At 43.1% G+C, this 19,308-nt stretch overlaps 1 protein-coding gene across 1 annotated transcript in view; it reads right to left on the reverse strand.

Annotated features, from left to right (window-relative positions):
• CHST1 (carbohydrate sulfotransferase 1) overlaps window positions 1–17,393 on the reverse strand; it is a 33,469-nt gene extending 16,076 nt beyond the window's left edge. The window contains exon 1 of the mRNA XM_048486238.1: window positions 16,340–17,393. The gene's annotated coding sequence lies outside the window, so the exon portion shown is untranslated. The remainder of the gene's footprint in view (window positions 1–16,339) is intronic.
• Window positions 17,394–19,308: the final 1,915 nt, after the last annotated feature.

Here is a 19,308-nt window from a genome sequence, read left to right on the forward strand (position 1 = left end):
TCGTTTTAAATTATTTAGCATGACTCTATATTCATGCAATGTTTAAATTTTGTGGAAAATGAATTCTGTTAATCTGTTCACAATACCATGCTGTTCCAGAGATTTCTGTGAGATTATTTTGGGCAGTTTTTCCATATAGAAGATATTACCACACTTGCTTGGTTTTGCAGTTCTCAAAACTGCAAATTTGTGGTAACAGAGATAACATATATCTTCTTTATGGCAAAAGTGATATAAAATAAAAATACAGAGTTGCAAAAAAAACCCCTTAATTTCATTGTTCCTTTGCAAATCTGTGTAAGCAGTGGGAGGGGCTCCTTCTGCTTAAGTGCTAAGAAATTCAATGCATAGAACAGGGCCCCCAAACTTTTTAGACTATTGACCCCTTCATGGAATTCTTGTTCCCTCGCCGACCCTAGCCATGTAAAATAAATAAATATTATCAATAATAAATGTCTTTATTTGTCTAATAACAATGTGTAATGTCTGATTGGAGCTATGTACCAGCCATGCATCAATAAATTGTAATTTAAATGTATTGTATCATTTTATGTATTTTTATGTCTTATACAAATGTCAGCCTTTGACCCCAAAAGTTCATAACTGATCCTGGTGTTTATTGATCCCCTTTTGATCTCTAGACATTTACTGACCTCTCAGATAGTCCCTTTGATCCCCAGGGTTTGATGTCAGCCACTTTGGAGACCCTGGCATAGAAGATTTTTGGGAGTGTACAAGAAGGTAAGCGTAAGGAGGGAGGGACAATCAGGAAAAATGAATGTGAAACATTTCAAGAAGGTTTATCTGAGGTTTATCTTATCATTCTCTCCCTGGAGGAAAAAATCTATAATGGCAGCAGGTCATAAAAGAGGTCCCGTTTGGGAATACTTTAATGAAGTTCTTCTAACTTCTGGGTAAGACAGACATGCATCCAAAATGCAACAAAGAAATGCCAGGTCTGGTGGCCCAAATGAAACTGGAGATAGCTCACCTCACAATAATTTCATAATTATCAATCTATGTATTCCTAATAGTATAACCAAATCAGTATTTTTGATATAACTGTAAAACTAATCTGACAAGTTTTTATTCTAAAAATGAAACGTTCATCTGGTTGTAAATATTAACATTATACCAGCAAGAATGATTTGTATATACAAAACCAAGATTTAAAACTAGCCCTACCAACCAGTGATTTAAATCCACTCTGATAACTAGAGTCTAGCAGATGACATAAATAGAGTAGCTCTCAGCCATGATGAGACTATTCCCAGGACAGCACCGTGGAACAACATCCGCTTCCCTCAAGTTCTACCATCTGGATTGGTTGATCTGGTTCCCACCAAAAATCCAGACTCTACAGGACCTTCTCTATGATAAGCAGCCCCATATATGTTGGGTAAAGTTTAATTATTCCAGAAACATCCATCCTTTTTGCTTTACTACCACATAATTAGCATTAGCCCTTATAATTATGCCCTTATGGCCCTTATGGCCCTTATAATTATGCCCTCCAATTATGTGCTAAGTGGATCCCAGTTTGGCTGGGGGGGGGTGTGGGGGGTGTGGGGGGGTGTGGGGTGTGTGTGTGTGTGTGTGTGTGTGTGTGTGTGTGTGTGTGTGTGTGTGTGTGTATGGATGTGTGGGGTGCGGGTATGTTGGCCAGGGGATGGGTGTGTGTGGGTGTTGGTCTTTCTTTCACACCTTGCACAAGTCCCAACAATGCTGTCTATTCTGTCTGTCTTCTTCAATAATTTTCGATTAATGTCACATTTTGTATTGATTTCTTGTCTTAAGGTTACTTTCTGGGTAGATTTGAATTGCTTTATTTCACTCCAAAACTGGCTGCATCTCCTACTGGGAAGGAATTTCTGCCCATTGTAAAACGACTGTAAAAAGAGAAGATGACATATTACTAGTAGTACCCAAGTTGTCGCCAAGGCTTGATAATGACTTATCCTGATCACTTTTGATTTTATTTTCATGAGCTTCAGAAAGGGCCTGACAAAAGACATCCTGCTATTCTTGGAACGATGTTCAGCAGCTAATTGTAGTTGACTTTCATTCTCCTTGCTCCCTTCAAATCTTACTACATAGGGCGCGTGCATTGTGCCTTGTTTGGGTCTTTTCCTTGCAAGTGATAGCAACCATGACAGGGACAAACTGAAGATTTTGTGGAGATTTTGTGGCTGGTGAGGTACAGAAATGGCTGGGTAAAGATGTCTATTTTGAAACTGAATGTTGTGAATGAGAGACAGTGGCATGCACACACAATTACAGCAAGTTCTGAGAGGCAGAAAACTCACCTAAGACTAACACGCAGCAGTGTTGAGAGATCCGAGGACAGAGTAAGAGCCCCTTACTCAACATGATGAAACCTTAGTTCTTTCTCACCAATATGATCCTGGCAGTAGTCCAGTTTCTAGCAGCATCTGTACTATATTTTCACTACCCCTAAAACAGATTATAATGAACAAGCCTGTTTCCATGGAAACAATACAGTGACTCAGGACTTTGGGACTGGCTCTATACGCGATTGTCAATAGCAAAAAAGCTCTGGGAGATTTAGGATGCTAAAGAAACGAGAATGGAAAAGGCCACCTCTGACAAGCTGACACACACACACAGCGGATACAAGCCCCACACACTGTCATGTACACAGAGAGAAACACATAGGCACAACATGGTTCAAGTGCACTTCAGTGTCACGATTCAAACTCCTCCACCTGACATCATAGCTACTGCACCATTTGGAAGTCTTAGCTGCAATATGTTTACCAGAAGACAGCACCATGTTAATAGTCAGGTATACTCATCGAGCTGCCTGTTACTGTCACACACCTGACACACTTGGATGTTCATATCAGAATACCCGAGGCTCAGTTCTTTAATATGTTATCCTTGTACCACTTCCTTCACTGCATGCAGCCTATTTATGTGGAACCCCTATGAAACCCCTGTTCACCATAAACTTGTGATTTGCTGGAACAGAACAAGCTTTTTGGATACATGAAATTATAGTGTTAAACTATTTTAACTGATATGCATGGTGTGAATTTAAACAAGATGTTATCAAAGAAGAGAAGCACCATCTTGCATTTGCCTGTGTAAACTGAAATACACTGCTCCCAGATTCAGGGTAGGTGCCTTGCAACAGCACTGGAATACTTCATTCACTTCCTGCCTTTCTATATGTGATGCTTATAGCTCTTTTCCTGAGGTCAACTGCTGCTATCGTAGGTTTATTGACCAGCCAAGCCTGCTGACCCAGAAAAGACAGACACATTTCCTTTATTATCTCATACTGAGGTATTAGTACTTTGACCATTTGGTCAGTGGGGAACTGGGATCTGATTTATGGTAATCCCTGTTGGAGTTTTCAAGACAAGAAACAATCAGAGGTGGTTTGCCATTGTCTGCCTCCACACCACAACCCTGGTGTTCCTTGGAGATCTCCTATGCAAATACTTGCCAGAGTTGACTCTGCTTACCTTCTGGGATCTGATTAGATTAGACTAGCCTGAACAATCCAGATCAGAGCTAGCATCTTTTAAATCAACAACAGTCTTATCCTGCAAAGACACATAGGGATCTACGATATAAACCTATTCTACGTATGACATCTAGTTCATTGTTCTGTGCTACCGTCAAAGCTAAGTCAGAGGTACTAGCATCTGTGCTTTATTTCACATGAATATGTTAGGAACCTAAACATATGGGTGTGCATCCAGCCATCTAAAGACTTTTTAGAATAGGACTTTCCTACTTCTCTCTCTTGTTGCAACCACTGAATCCCTTCCAAAGTTTTTTTTCCCCTTGGAGTCAGCAGATCTTTAGGAACAATGAAGGGGTCAAAGTGGAAGGGGGAATTGGTGGAAATCACCAGCTCCTCTTTTGCAAACAAAGGTGTCATTCTGTTGGAGGATCAGTGTGGTTGTATACACACTATTACCTTCACAGGCAAAAATTACTACTTTCTACTTAACCAATACCTATATTCTACCTGCAGCACATGCAATTTTAAACACCTCATGGGACAGCTATACATTATAAATTCACTAACAGCACATGGTAAAAAGGGACATATTTCAGATACTGGGACCACAATGGGCTGTGCTGAGTGCTGCTTTTGCCATCTGAATGAAGATTGGAGAGTTCTGGTATCCTATGAAAAGGTTTGCTTGATTGGGAAGGTAACAATTAACTCAATTCCTTCCCCCCCCCCCCGTTCGAGCACAACGACAACAGCCACTAGTGCTAAACATGTCATCTGATTCTCTGCATTCCCAAGCTCACTGCGGATGAACATTATGTACAAAGTACCTCTCCCAGCTATCTCCAGCACATCTAATATTGGGAAGCTAGAGCAGCTCTAGACTGCAGAGCTGCCATGCACATTTGACTCTCCAAACTTCAACATATCATAAGTCTTGAACATATAAGTCCAGAGGCATCCTAGAGCTCAGTTTAGCCTTAGGACAGTACTGACTATCTAACCAGGGACTCAGGCTTTCTTCTCTTTCTATAGGTTCTTCAATAGGCACTTCTACCACAGCCATAGACATGGAGCTACTGCACAGGGGGAGGGGGGGATCTGTTAGAAAATAACGGTAGCTTCACTGCTTGTGTTAACTGCCAGACTAATAATTTTCTTCTTGAATTCCAATGTTGCTTCCTTGCAGACAGGAGAGATGACAGGTTTTAAAGGCAAGTGTTAAGACTTGGAGACAATTCTATTTCTTGCATATTTGAGAAGATATGGGAGCAAGGTGAACTAGCTGAAATTATTGAAGGGATCAATGCCCAGCAAGAAAAAAGGAAGAAATCAAACTGGGAAAGTCCATGTTTATAGAGTGAAAATGTGTCCTTCTAGGCACTACAAGGAGACTCCATCCTGTGTGTACCACTGGAATTAAACTCAGCTAGCCAGCAAACAAGTTGCATGTAACAAACAAATTTAAAGAATTTGGCAAGATCTCCTAGCCCTGGTTATCCAAGACTGTATATTCCTTTATATACACTAGTGATTTATATTCCTTTTATATATGAGTAAGGATAAGAGAGAGGAAGAGAGGAATACGTTGTGCTGGGAGGAAATGTTTGCTATCATAAACAGCTAAAAGTCTGGTAACATTTAGAATTAGACTGTATTTGAATCTTAGGAAGTCTTATTAGGTTGGGGGAGGGGGTTTGTTGGTTTGTTTTTGGTATCGTACATAATTGAGTAAAATTCCCTACAATAACAGATTCATATTCAGCAAATCCCACACTTTTCCAAGGAAAGCATCAAACCATACATTAATTCTACTCAAAAGTCTTTTAAAGCTTTGTCTACCTATGTTAGCTTTCTTCCACATCCAAGGCCTCCCTTACTGTTAACAGGGCGTGACTTTTATTCCCTTTATCTTTCTTTGCCTCTGCTCTCAAAGTGTTTCTGTTAAGCTTACAGGATATGTTGGAGCCAAGGTTGAAATGCATTCCCCAATTTGCTGTGTGATGTAGGATTACCCTCAAACACTAAATGTCCATGAAATTAAAGACATTCTCCTGCCCCCCTCTTTAAATTACGTAATTGAATTTTTGCTTTAGATTGGCAAAATTACACAGGAGATAGACAGCATCTTAAAGACTGACAAAATTAATTTCACATGAGTGTTTGTGAGTCAGAGCTTACTTCTTCAGATGCACAGAAGTGTGCCTCCATCACTTCGATACCCAGAAGAGGGAAGGGCCATTGCAAAGAGAGACTAATATAAAAGAAATTCCAAAGAGAAAAAAGGTCATCTAGAAGCTAGTCACTTCCAAACCACAGCAGCAAAATAGAATGAACATCAAATCTAATGCAGGATGAAGTAGGAAAGGGGAAGAGCCTCCTGCATTTTCATCCAGCTTGTTCATGACAACAGCCTTTCTTTTATCAGATTCTTTTATTGTGATGTCATATTTGTTTATTCTATTCCATTCACCACAGTTGCATTTATCCTGCAAGCAATGCTGTTCATTGATTATTTTGATTTGAGTATGGCACCAAAATCATTCTGCATAATAATCCAATGGGGCATTGTAGTGCAACAAGTGCTGGATGGACAATGGGTTCAGAGATGGAATGGAAAGAATTATTTAGAGGGCAGTAATCATTCCTTAAGAGGATACGTTTCAAGAAAAAATAACTGGAGCAGGGACACATTAAAATAACTGAAATATTTCTAAGTATTACACAAAGACTCCATCCTGTATGTACCACTGGAGCCAAACGCAACCAGCAAATTAATAAGCTGTATTTAACAAACAGTCCAGCTCTGTTGGTTGTGGTGGGTTTTCCGGGCTGCGTGGCCGTGGTCTGGTGGATCTTGTTCTTAATGTTTCGCCTGCATCTGTGGCTGGCATATTCAGAGGTGTATCACAGAGGGAAGTCTGTTACACACTAGTCTAGCTCTGTGTTGTTGAAAGCTTTCACAGCCAGAATCGAGACATCAGGATAAAATACTACAGGAACATGGCCATACAAGCCGGAAAACTCCAACATCCTAATCTAGCTCTGAATGGCTACTCATGTCAGTGCCTATCCGTTGGTAGACACAAGTGATTTCCTTTCCATTTACATATGGATAGAAATAAGAAAGAGAAAGGAAATATGTTGTGAGACAAAAATGTTTGATATCATAAATAGTTAAAAATTGATAAACATTTAAAGTTAGAAAGTTTATTCCAGTCTAGGTATTTTGTTGTATTGCAATGAATTAGCAGAGCAAATAATGGACTAGAGGTGCGAGTGTGTTTTGTAGAACTTTACTAGATAACAAATGAATTTACACTAAATATAGGAACAGCAAACTCTATCTATGCAAGTGCTCAGCTTGAGTATCTGTGCAGTCTATCTGTGCCTGTGTGTCTGCCTCTCCTCTTTTGCTGGAAGAAGAAACAGAGAGATTTTTCCAGAACCGAATGTGATTCCAGTCATGTGACTTTAGCAGTTAACTCTTGCTTGACTGAATGAAGCAGGTACCTGTAAACTCCTAACAAACCCCTGCTCAAGTGTCAGCTTCTAAAGTCAACCAGGCATAATTTTTTGATGGAGATTCTCAAATTTCATTTTGGTAAACAGTATATCCATTTTCTTGTCTAAAGGGTCTAATGCTTCTTTTAATGCCATCATCCATTTTTCTTTTTCATGTGGAGGAAACTTCATTTTATTCAAGCTTTCGGGTTCATTATGGCTTTGCCCATTCATGTGGTAGGTGTATCTCTTTGGTGGCAATCCCTTTGTGCTTCTTTCTGACCTCCTTACAGTTACTACGATCTCCCTTCCTGGTGGTTTGGCTCCATCTTCTTCCCCTTCTGGTTGGGAAGACTCTTGTTGAGACATGATGATGACATGGCGGCTGTTGTCATTATGCTTGAACAAGAAAAAAGGGGAATTAAGGCAGGCAACGCTATTACCCACTCTATAAATGTAACTTCTTCAATATCATGTCTGTTTGTGTGTGGGGGGGGGGGGTCATCTTATTGTGAAGCACACAGAATGCTTCTTTCATCTACATAGGCAACATTGCATATCTGGACATCATAGGTCTATGATGTCCTCTTGAATTTGAATTGTAGCCAACTAATATTCCAACTTGGATCTAGTTGTACATAGGTTTTTGCTCCAAATGGCTTCAAGTGTTTTAAACCAAGTTTCTTCTTATGCCATATTTCAAAAGGAGTCATTCCAATAGGTTTGCATGGTGTTCTGTTATAGAGCTATAATAGCTGCATTGACAGCTTCTGCCCAAGAGGTGTCAGGTAGTCCAGCCTGCATTAATAAACCAGATGCAGTTCAAAGTATTGTATGATTAAACCATTCTGCTAGACCATTTTGAAGAGGCGAGAATACCACTGATGTTGCATGTTGTGTAACTTCTTGTTCTAGATCCGCAGGTTGCAGACCCCTGTTCTAGATAATTTTGGAACTCACTAGCACTGTATTCAGCCGCGTTATCTGAGAATAAAATTTCTGGAACTCTTCCATGCTTGTTTTTAACAGCTGCCATTTAAGCTTTGAACTCATTCAATTCTTGATCTTTTGATCTGAGAATACACATGGACAAATCTGCTTGCTACATTAATAAAAGTCAACACATATTTGTTTCCACCAACAGAAAGCACTAGATGTCCAATTAAGTCTGAGTTTTCTTGGTGGTTTTTTTTGGCGGGGGGGCGGGGGGGGATGCTTCATATAGCTCATTTATATTATCTGAAAAAAGAGATTCAAACCCCAGCAAAGGCCGCACCATACAGTACCCTAGATTCTCTGCTACATACGTCTTTTAAAGCTATGCCCAGAGTTGCATATTTAGCAAAGAATATGTAGAAGGGCTGTTGATGGCTTTGGCTAAAAATATAGTATTCTGGTGGCTAGGGCCAGAGTTTACCAGGCACCAGACGATATCTCTTCATGTTACACAGAGAACAAAATGTCCCAGGTAAAACAGATTAGAGTGGTATGCAGACCGCATAAAGAATTGAGTTTTGGAACACCATAATTGTAAGTAATCTGTAAACAATAGGGCATATGTTAATAAATAGATTATCTAGGTAGGTAGGTAGGTAGGTAGGTAGGTAGGTAGGTAGGTAGGTAGATAGGTAGATAGGTAGATAGGTAGATAGGTAGATAGGTAGATAGGTAGATAGGTAGATAGGTAGAGGATAGAAACTTTGCATAGCAAGTTCCACCCAAACACTTCATGATTGGTTCCCCACCCTGGGACATGGACAATATACCACACTAAACTTTCCCTTCTCACTTAGACACAGTGTGAAACAGACTTTTCTCTGTGATACACCTTTGAAGATACCAGCCACAGATGCAGGTGAAACGTTAGGAACAAAACCCACCAGACCATGGCCACACAGCCCAGAAAACCCACCAGAACCAGAAAGCAAAGGTTGTCTAACAGTTCTGTTCTAACTAGAATCACATCCTTCTGAGCCCATTGACTTTAATGGATTCAAAAAGGTGAACTGCTTAGGACTACACTGCACCAATATTGTGTACCAAATCCCAATATGGATTTAAAATGTTTTGGATGTACCTCTTGTAAGAAAAGTTAATATCTTGGTGCCAGGAGGTAAACCCTCTTTTGTAGGGTGATTTAAAGTTACCATACCCACACATCCTGGGTATACATGAAGTTAAAGACTTTCTCTTGCATCCTCCTTTAAATTACATGGTTGAGTTTTGTGTTTTACCTTGGCAAAAAAAAACAAACCAGGAATCTGGTAGCACCTTGAAAACAGAAAAAATTAATTCAGCATGAGCTTTTATGAGTCACAGATCACTTCCTCAGATGAACCGAAGTATACATCCATCAGGCTTAGATACTCAGAAGAAGTGGTGGGGAGAGATGTTATAAAGAGAGGCTGGTATAAAACAAGATTCAATTAAAATAAAAACATAAGAGTGAAATGAGATATTGGAAGAGATTAACAACTGTAAGGGGGTGGATATGCATGCTGTTAGCATCTACAGTGAGTCAGGAATCCAAAGTCCATGTTAAACCTGGAGGGGTGTATGTGGATTGTCTTGAATTTGTTAATGAATTCCAGTTTAGCAATCTCAGTGAATCTACATGAAGGTCTTTTGGAGAACAATAACCTTTACAGCACTTAAAGTATATCCTGGGAAGTTAAAATGCCCCCATTGATTTCTGAACACTGTGATTTTAATGTTACATTTGTGTCCATTTATTCTTTTGAATAGGAGCTGTTCTGTTTGTCCAATTTAGAGGGCAGGAAGGCATTGCTGATAAAGGATGAGCATGTGAATGAGAACAAGATGGTACACCAATATAATTTTCTATAATAATATTACCCAAGTATATTGGCACAGAAGGTTGTCATCTGGCTTTGCCATAGGGTTTGGTACCTAGGTTGCGCCTCTGGCTGTTTCCACACAGGACAAATAAAACGCTTTAAGGCATGACAATAAACTGTTTCTGGACAGCTTTGAGTTCTGCACAGCTTTTAGCCCAAAATGTTTTGGAAACATTTTATTTCTGCCTCAAATTATTTTATTTGGATCCATTAAACAAATGATCTTTTTTCCAAAATATTTTCAAACTGATTGCAGTGTGGAGATCAGGAAACATTTTATTTCTCCTGCCTGATTTTGAAGCTCTCTCTGCTGCCTGCCATTTTCTGCCACTTCAGCGATCTCTGTGCTATCTACCATTTGCTGAAGTTTCCTACAGATGTTGTTTCATCTGGCACTGCAGCTGCCTGTCATTTCTGGCATTGCTATGTACTAATAAATTCATTTTTTTCTTGTTGAATGTGCTATTTCCCCTTCTTAATTTTTTTTTTGATTAAGGTAGATTTGATGCTATGTAGATATGGCATCTGAATTGGTGAGGCTTCAGATATCAAGTGTCCGTAGCTTCGAAGATGCATCTGTGTGTTCAAAAAAAGAACTGTTTTCAACTGAAATGTTTCATTTTTCAGTGCTACTTGGACAAAACCAATGAAAATTATTTTTTTCAAAATATTTCCAGAACATTTGGCAAACATTTTAAATGCTTTGTGTGGAAATAGCCTCTATTAGGAAGCCCACTGGTGTTGTTGAAAATCCATTTTGCATTGGAGGTCTGCCACTCAACGCCTGTGTGAGAGAGATATAAGTACCCAAGATGGTTTGCAAATCAATGATGATTTGTTAGGCTGGTTTCTGTTGTAAACTGTGGATGATAACCAGTGGTATTCTGTTGTTATTTTCCTATGGATCTGTCTTGGATCACACTGGTTCTGGGTACTGGTTTTACCAGCCTACTCCAATACCTTACTAGTTGGATACTGTAATTGTAAGAATGTCTGTTGTAAATCCTTCAGGTGAGAATCCCCATCAGAGGGACTGGTGCAAATTAGCTGTAACATTTGTAACATAGATTTTGGGAGGAGTCATGGCTGAGTGGTAGAGGTATCTGCATGGCAAGGCCCTGGAATCTCCAGTTAAGATATGTTAATATGCAACTTATCCCTGAAATCAGGCTCCATCCCTGAAGACTGGAAGATGGCCAATGTCACACCAATCTTTAAGAAAGGATCTAGGGGGGACCCGGGAAATTACAGGCCAGTCAGTTTGACATCTGTTCCTGGTAAATTAGTAGAATCTTTCATTAAAGATAAAATTATAAAACATGTAGAAAAGCAAGACCTGCTGAGAAAGAGTCAGCATGGCTTTTGCAGAGGCAAATCCTGTCTTACAAACTTACTAGAGTTCTTTGAGGGTGTAAACAGGCATGTGGACAGGGGTGAACCGGTGGACATTGCCTACTTGGATTTCCAAAAGGCTTTTGACAAAGTTCCTCACCAGAGACTGTTGAGAAAACTCAGCAATGAAGGAATAAGAGGGGAAGTCCTCCTATGGATTAAAAACTGGTTGAGAGGAAACAGGAAACAAAGAGTGGGTGTAAATGGGGAAGTTCTCACAATGGAGAGATGTCGGGAGTGGTGTCCCCAAGGATCCGCTTTTGGGACCAGTGCTCTTTAACCTATTCATAAAATGACCTGGAAGTAGGGGTGGGTAAGCGTGGTGGCCAAGTTTGGGCAGATGATACCAAATTATGTAGGGATTGGTGAGAAACCACAAAGGATTGCTAAGAGCTCCAAGCTGACCTTGATAGACATTAGGGATGAGTGGGCTCAGAAATGGCAAATGCAGTCTCAATGTAGCAAAATGTAAGAAGTGATGCACATAGGGGCAAAAAATCCAAACTTCTACATTAAGGACATCGCCTTACAGGGGTCAGTGCTATCAGTCACAGACCAGGAAAGGGATTTTAGGAAACGTCTTAGTGAAGGATAGTTCCATGGGAATGTCAACTCAATGCATGGCAGCTGTGAAAAAAGGCAGAAGCTCTATGCTGGGGATCATTATGAAAAGGAATTGATAATAAAACTGCAAAAGATTGTCATGCCCTTATATAAAGCAGTGGTGCGACCGCACTTGGAGTACTGTGTCCAGTTCTGGTCGCCGCATCTCAAAAAGGATATTGAGGAGATAGAGAAAGTGCAGAGAAGGGCAACAAGGATGATTGAGGAACTGGAGCACCTTCCCTATGAGGAGAGGCTGCAGCGTTTGGGACTCTTTAGTTTGGAGAGGAGGCGGCTGAGGGGGGATATGATTGAAGTCTACAAAATTATGCATGGGGTAGAAAATGTTGACAGAGAGACATTTTTCTCTCTTTCTCACAATACTAGAACCAGGGGGCATTCATTGAAAATGCTGGGGGGAAGAATTAGGACTAATAGAAGGAAACACTTCTTCACGCAACGTGTGATTGGTGTTTGGAATATGCTGCCACAGGAGGTGGTGATGGCCACTAACCTTTATAGCTTTAAAAGGGGCTTGGACAGATTTATGGAGGAGAAGTCGATTTATGGCTACCAATCTTGATCCTCTTTGATCTGAGATTGCAAATGCTTTAACAGACCAGGTGATCGGGAGCAACAGCAGCAGAAGGCCATTGCGTTCACATCCTACATGTGAGCTCCCAAAGGCACCTGGTGGGCCACTGCGAGTAGCAGAGAGCTGGACTAGATGGACTTTGGTCTGATCCAGCTGGCTTGTTCTTATGTTCTTATGTTCTTAAGATTGCAGGTGATATGAAAGACATTGTACCAGAGGTATGCTCCTGTACATGTGTTGATAATTCATTCTTAATTACACTTAATTCCTGAGGGATAGTGGTTTGCAAAACAGGGCGTCGAAGAGCTGCCTCTCAGCTTTGTATACGCAATCCAACTCATTTATGATGACAAACACTCCTCTTTTGTTAGCTTCCTTGATTTTGATATTTGTATTGTTTTTTGAGCTGTTTATTGCATCTTTTTCAGCACAGCTGAGATTATGCTGTTTGTGATGCTGTTTGTTGGCTATTTCAGTGTAAAAGAATTCTGTACAGTAATCCAGTGAAGCACTGCAACGTGGATGAGTATTTACCCAGCCACACTAGAAGAGGCTCTGTGTAGACAATAGGGTTAGAATGTGAGAAATCAGGTTGCAATGCAGCTTTTGAGATGTGTAAACAGCGGAGGTATTTTGCATCGCTTTGGCAGACATGCTTCTTCGACTCACATACATCTACTCAAACATGAAGAGGCATCTCCAATTTTCTAGTTGTTCAAAATAGACATGTTACAAAATATAAATAACAGCAGCATCAGACATAGCTCTGATAGAGAACTAAACTCAAAAATAGTTCCGCAACCATGTAGCCCCAAGCCCACATTTGCTGAAATAAGAGGAAATGAAGGGCACACCAGTTCAGACAGGTCAGTGATATGCTAAATCCCTCACATACCTGTTATTCTCCAGTGCAAGTTTTAATTTTTTCTCAGCTGGGTTCTCAATGGAAAGTGAGCTCAGCTGAGTGGGGAAAAGCTAAAATTTCCCAGGGAGGCATTTCTGACGGTAGAATTACTGAAGACGAAAAGGATTCTCCCTTTCAAATAACCGTGAGCTTAGCATTAGCATTACTGCTGGAGGTGGGAGATTAAGAAACTCATATAAAGCTGAGTTTTGCTGTTAGACAGCAAACTTTTTATATTGCACAGTATTGAAACCTGATCTAAACCCTTTGAACTGGTCAATCTGCATCATTTTAAATAAATACTTATTAGAACCTGGGAACTGTTTTTTGAGACATTAATATAATTCTAAGTTAATCATTTGTATCTTATTTTATTTATTTGTTTGCATTTATCCTCCACCTTTAACCGCAGACTCAGGGCAGGTTACAATATCTGACTCCAGCCCTTAAAAAAATATTTTAAAAATTGTTACAACTGTTAGTCTGCATCTGTTTCATCCTGTCTCCCAGAGGCTGTATCTGCTTCATGCAGTTTCACCCAATTTCCATTTCTGTCCCACTCCCCTTCCCCATTACGAGTGTAGTACAGTTTCTTCTCTGCATCCACTTAAGAGTATCTTTGGCAAATGCTTATTCAAAAGGGCTCCCAGCTATTTTAAATACCCATCAACAGACAGCTTTTGAATAAAAAATCTTCCTTCTGGTGCACCAAATAGATGCTTGCTTCAGCAGCCTGAGCCTTGATCATAATATTCAGCTTGCCTGCCCCCCCCCCCCTTCCCACTAAGATATGGTTTCATTTACATTTGGCTGAATATTGGTAAGAGCTCCTTCCTTCTCCCTCTCTCATGATGGACACTGTGTCTGTTGGGTTTTCAGTTCAAAATTGGGGGTGAGGGAACTGTGGAGCATATTCTAGAAGGTGATAGTATGAAATAATGAATATTGCTGAAGGGGTTCTAGGGCTATGATGTCCCCATGAATATGTAACAACCCTTTGGAATCTCTGGATTTCTTCAGTACAAGGAGTTTTGAAACATCACTTCAAAGCATGCCCATACTTCATTTTAGACTTTGCATGTTATAATTCAAAAGCAACACCACAATAACCAATCTATACACAAACAGATGGAGGGTAGCCTTACTGCACATTGGTAGAAGCAGCATACCTTCAAGCAGAGATTAGACAATCTGTGCCACATTCCCTCAAGGGGAAAACCGACTGCAAGACGAAAATGTGTATGGGAGCTGGAAATGCTCTGTTTTTTAAGACAAAATCTGAAAACTTGTTGCTGGGAAGAAGAGAGACAGAGCCTTTGCCTCAAAACTAATTGAGTATGATTTCTGTGCAGAGGTTCAGCTCTGGTTTAGAATCTGTAGTGGAATGGAGAAAGGACTGTCATCATTAGTGGTGATGTCACACATATTATCCAATAAGTGCTAGACACTTTCACATGACTGCATGCCAAGCAGCACTTAAAATTGAAATGGCCCTACTAAGCAACAGTATCTTGCTCAAATTCTCCTAAGCAGAAGATTCTTGCATTTTGAATGCTGGATAAAATGCAATAAACAGAAACACTTTTTGATGCCACATAACAAACAAAAGCATTAATTTTACTTCCTTTTTTGTGCTACATGAAAAGATCTTTTAGATTTCACTTCTCTGTAATGTTTCTGATCAATTTGGGGGAACAAATACAGTTATATAAATGAAGTCACAAATTCCCTTTTCCAAAGTGTTACCCCACCCCTAACCCCCACCCCCAAAAGGCCAGAGACACACAAGAACCTTTTCACATCTTGTCTCTGCTTACGATATTTGTAGTAATCACTTCATGTGGTGAAGGTCAACAATCAAGCAAGAGAGAAATTTTGGCCGGCACTTTTTTTCCGCCAACAGGCCTTGACACAAAAACGATTAAAAGTATACTTCCTTTTGCCACTTCAAATAACACTGGGTGTCTGGAATTGAAGGTAGAGGAAATCCTAATCCACCAGGGGAAAGACTATACAATACATAGTGATGTCAATTAGGAGGATTTATTCAAGCATCAAGTTTGGGGATTCCAGCTGTTAGTTGAACTACCGAGGAAAGCCAAAGAGAGCAGCACAGAGAAAGAACTACAGAGAACTGCTGCTGTCCATTCAAGTGGCAGCCTCCACTCCAGCCCAGCCTCCCAGTTCTGCACAAGAGGGCAACATGTACCCACTTGGTGGGAGGGAGATGGATGGATGGAGACTGAATGTTGTGGGAGCTCCCAGCCTGATCTGACCTACTCCCTGGAACTCCAGTAGCTGCCTTGAGTTACACCAACCTCTTTCCTCAAGGCACTGCCTGACTCTTAATTCGGGACCAGACCTTCACTTTGGCACCAGTTTACCCAAGCGAAGGTGACACTTGGATTTGTTGAAGGCCCTCTTCCCAAGAGTCAGTTTTCTGAATCTGCATAATAAACCAGTCCAGTCATCCCCACGTGTGAATGCACTGGCGTACTGAAAGCCCCCCTCCCTTCCGAGACCTGTGGAGCAAGCCTTCCAGGCACAGGCAAGCGACCCTCATCCACTTCATACCGATGAATATCCAGAACCACCACCACCCATTTACGTCGGTCCTACCATCCGACGGAGCGGTTCAAAACGCAAGACACTCTTTCACTCCTCGACTCCCAGCTTGGGTGGGAATCCGACAGGGTAGTTATGGGGCGTTCACGAGCCACTAAGATGCATTGGGCGACCTCCAGCGGGCGCCCCGATTGGGAGCAACAAATGCCGCTGGCTTCTGCAATGCCAACTAACACCCCAGCCCCAGCTCGGGAGCCCCGGAGAGGATCACGTCCCATCCGCGGTTCCGCTCGTGCCGCAGCGCTCGCGCCGAATTTAGGGAGAGCCGCCAGTCCCACACATCGACCGGCCGGAGCAGCCGTCCAGGGCTCGGAAAGCGCCTTCCCTACCCGGTCACGTCCCGCCTCCCCATCCCGGGCCGCTACCTTCGGAAACGCGGAGCTACTCCGGGCGCAGCGGCTGCAGGGCTCCTCCGCCTCATGCCAGGGTCGCCGCCACGGCCGTCGGCTCCATCTTCCCTTCGCACCTCAGGCTCCCTCCGTCCCCACGAGCGGCGGCCGCGGCATCCTCTGCCTCTCCTCGGGGCTGAGCTCTTCCTCTCGCCGGCCCCCTCGCACGACGCACGCGCGGCCGGCGGAGGAGGAAACCCGCGCGTGTGAGTGTCCCCCCGTTCCCCTCCCGCGCACTGCCAGCCACGAGCTGCCCCCGCTTCCTTCGTCTCCGCCGCTGCGGTGGGGGCTGCCAGGCAGGCAGGCAGGCAGAAGGGACGCTTTCTCTGGAGCTGCTGCCCTGTCTGCTCCAACCTCGGGGCGGGGAAGGCGAAGTAGGGCGACGGCGAGGCAAGGGTCCCGGCCGCTCTGCCCTTTCCGCACTCCGGATGAGCCCAGCTCGCCTAGGCTGCAGCAAGCGGAGACCGTCCCTCGCCGCTTCTGCCTGGTGTTGCCGCCTCGCTTCCTTGGGTAGCCTCTTATGCGAGCCCCGCCTGCGCGCCCCTCAAACTGCACAACAGCAACCAACGACCGGCTTAGGGGGCAGCAGCAGGAGGACGAGGAGGAGGAGGGCGAAGTAGCAGCATCCCTCCCAGAGCCAAATCTGCAGCAGCAGCTGCTGCTGCCAGCCCCTCCCCCGCCCCATCTTTGGGGTCAGCGCGCAGCCAGTGCTCGGCTCTGCCCTGCCTTAATTGGGGAAAGGGGAGGACTCCCGCCGGGCCTGCGCTCCGCAGCTCAGTGGTTCGCTCGCAAAGGGAACTGGGCGCGCCAGATCCGTTCAGCCTTGAGATGATTCGGTGGTAGCAGACCTCAGCGCCAGCAGCTTCAGTGGTTGCTCTGCCCCAACCGGCGGACAACTTTGATGCCTCCAGATGGCTGTGCGGAGTTTCTGTCTCTTAAAGGCGCCGCCGCCGCGCTAAAGATTCAGGGTGGATTTAGGACGCGCTGATCACTGTAGTAGTTGTGGCCGGCCTCCGGGGGGCGTTCAGTGGTTAGCTGAGGAGAGACCCGATTCCCGCCATCAAAGAGCGCCGGGTGATCTGAAAGGGTCTGTTTATACTAGCTACCCTGGGGACCCTGCAGCTACGCCGAGGAGGCATCGCTGACCTTGATAGGCCACAACCAACGGTCTGAGTCAATATAAGGAAGCTTCGTGTGCTCAGAAACGGTCCAGATATGGATGTATGATCTGCTTTGTCGCCAAAATATATTTCAAACCCACTGGCTTATTTTCAAACCAGAAGGGAGCGGCTTCACCAACCTCTCCTTTCACAATGGTTTTATGGCTCTACAGTTTACTTAAATTGAAGTTGGGGGCTTAATGCTGGTCTCATTTCAAGAGGCTTGTTTCCTGCAATTCAGTGAGCGGCTGAGGAATCTTCGGTATTGTGGTTTTCTGTGTTCCTGAAGATGCGTGCGAGTATTTCCTGGGAAAGCAGCTTCATTTTTTTCCTTGGAACTTCCTCAGGGGCGGAGCTTCCGGGGGGGGGGGGCTGGAACAAACGGCCGTTCAGTCGAGTGGGGGGGGGGGAAATCCCACACACACGGCCACACCCTCACCCCGGGGCAGCTCCATGGACCCTCCCCCGTCTCTCCCCACCCCAGCGAGGGAGCCCGGGCCCTGCCACCTCCCACCCTAACCTACAGCTTCCCACCCAAGCCCCATTTTCTAACCTTCCTCCACCCCTACCCTCACTTTGCCTCCCTCCCCCACCCCAATACTAACTCCCAACCGTCCCCACCTTCATATTCACCTACCAACCCCAAGTCACTTTCCATCCTCCCCACCCCAATCCTAATCTTTCCACTCTCCCCCCACCCTAGTCATACCTTCCAATCCTCCCCACCCTAAGCCTTACCTTCTAACGCTCTCTTGCCCCAAGCCTCACTTTGCCAACCCTCCCACCCCCCAGTCCTCACCTTGCCACACTATCTCACCCCAATACTAACCTGCCAACCTTCCCCACCTTCATACTCACCCACCAACCCAATAGCAGACAACAGCTTTTGGTGCTTTTGTGGCACCACCAGCTTGATCAAATACAGAGAAGTTAAAAGAGGCAAAGGGTTGTCAGTGGCGGAAAAGGAAAAAGCCAGTGTCTAATTTGGAGCCCTAAAATTTTTTTTTCTCAAAAGATTTTTCCACCCCTGTACCAGATCAATAAATTGAAGTTGTTTCCTCATTAAACACCTGTTGATTGGTTTATGGTGTTTTGAGGGCTTCCTGGATAATAATACCTTGATTACTCTGAAGGTATGCTTTTCCAATAGTTGTCTGATAAGAACAGGAATGAGGTGTATAAATATGGAGGAAGCAAATGTGTAATTTCTATTATTATTTATTCTTATTCTTATATTATCAGTGAGTAAGGAACTAGGAAGCACTGAGGAAAATACTGCACCACTTCATAGAGAGATCAATCCATCAATCCAATCCATACCATGCCATCAGATAAGTCACTAACTAGGGATAAAGTAACAGCAATTATAAGATTTTTTAAAATGATGGTATTTCAGCACTACACACATTTAGCCAGTGACCAAGCTTCCCCACACTTTCCCGCGTGACTAATTGGTTCAAAGATTTTTGGAAGTACACATATGGGTTATCAGTGTTGTCAAATTATTGCAAAGAGAAGTGGCTAACAAACTGATTAAAACAGTAAAAGATATATGTTTATTAGGGAACTACATTTAGGGAGGGAAAGACAGTGTGCTGCAACCTTGCTAGCTAAAAAGAGAGAGAAAGGTTAAGACTTGAGAATATCAGTCTAAGGACCAACAAGAGGTGACACAAAAAGATGGAAGGGTCGCTAACCTTACAACCATATCTAGCTGACCACTTGCCCACCCCTTTCTGGGTCGTGTTAGTTTCTTTGCATTCTAGACATTGCTGCTTCCAGCAA

Source organism: Sphaerodactylus townsendi, linkage group LG02 (genome assembly GCF_021028975.2).
Source record: "Sphaerodactylus townsendi isolate TG3544 linkage group LG02, MPM_Stown_v2.3, whole genome shotgun sequence".
Classification (NCBI taxonomy): Eukaryota; Metazoa; Chordata; class Lepidosauria; order Squamata; family Sphaerodactylidae; genus Sphaerodactylus; species Sphaerodactylus townsendi.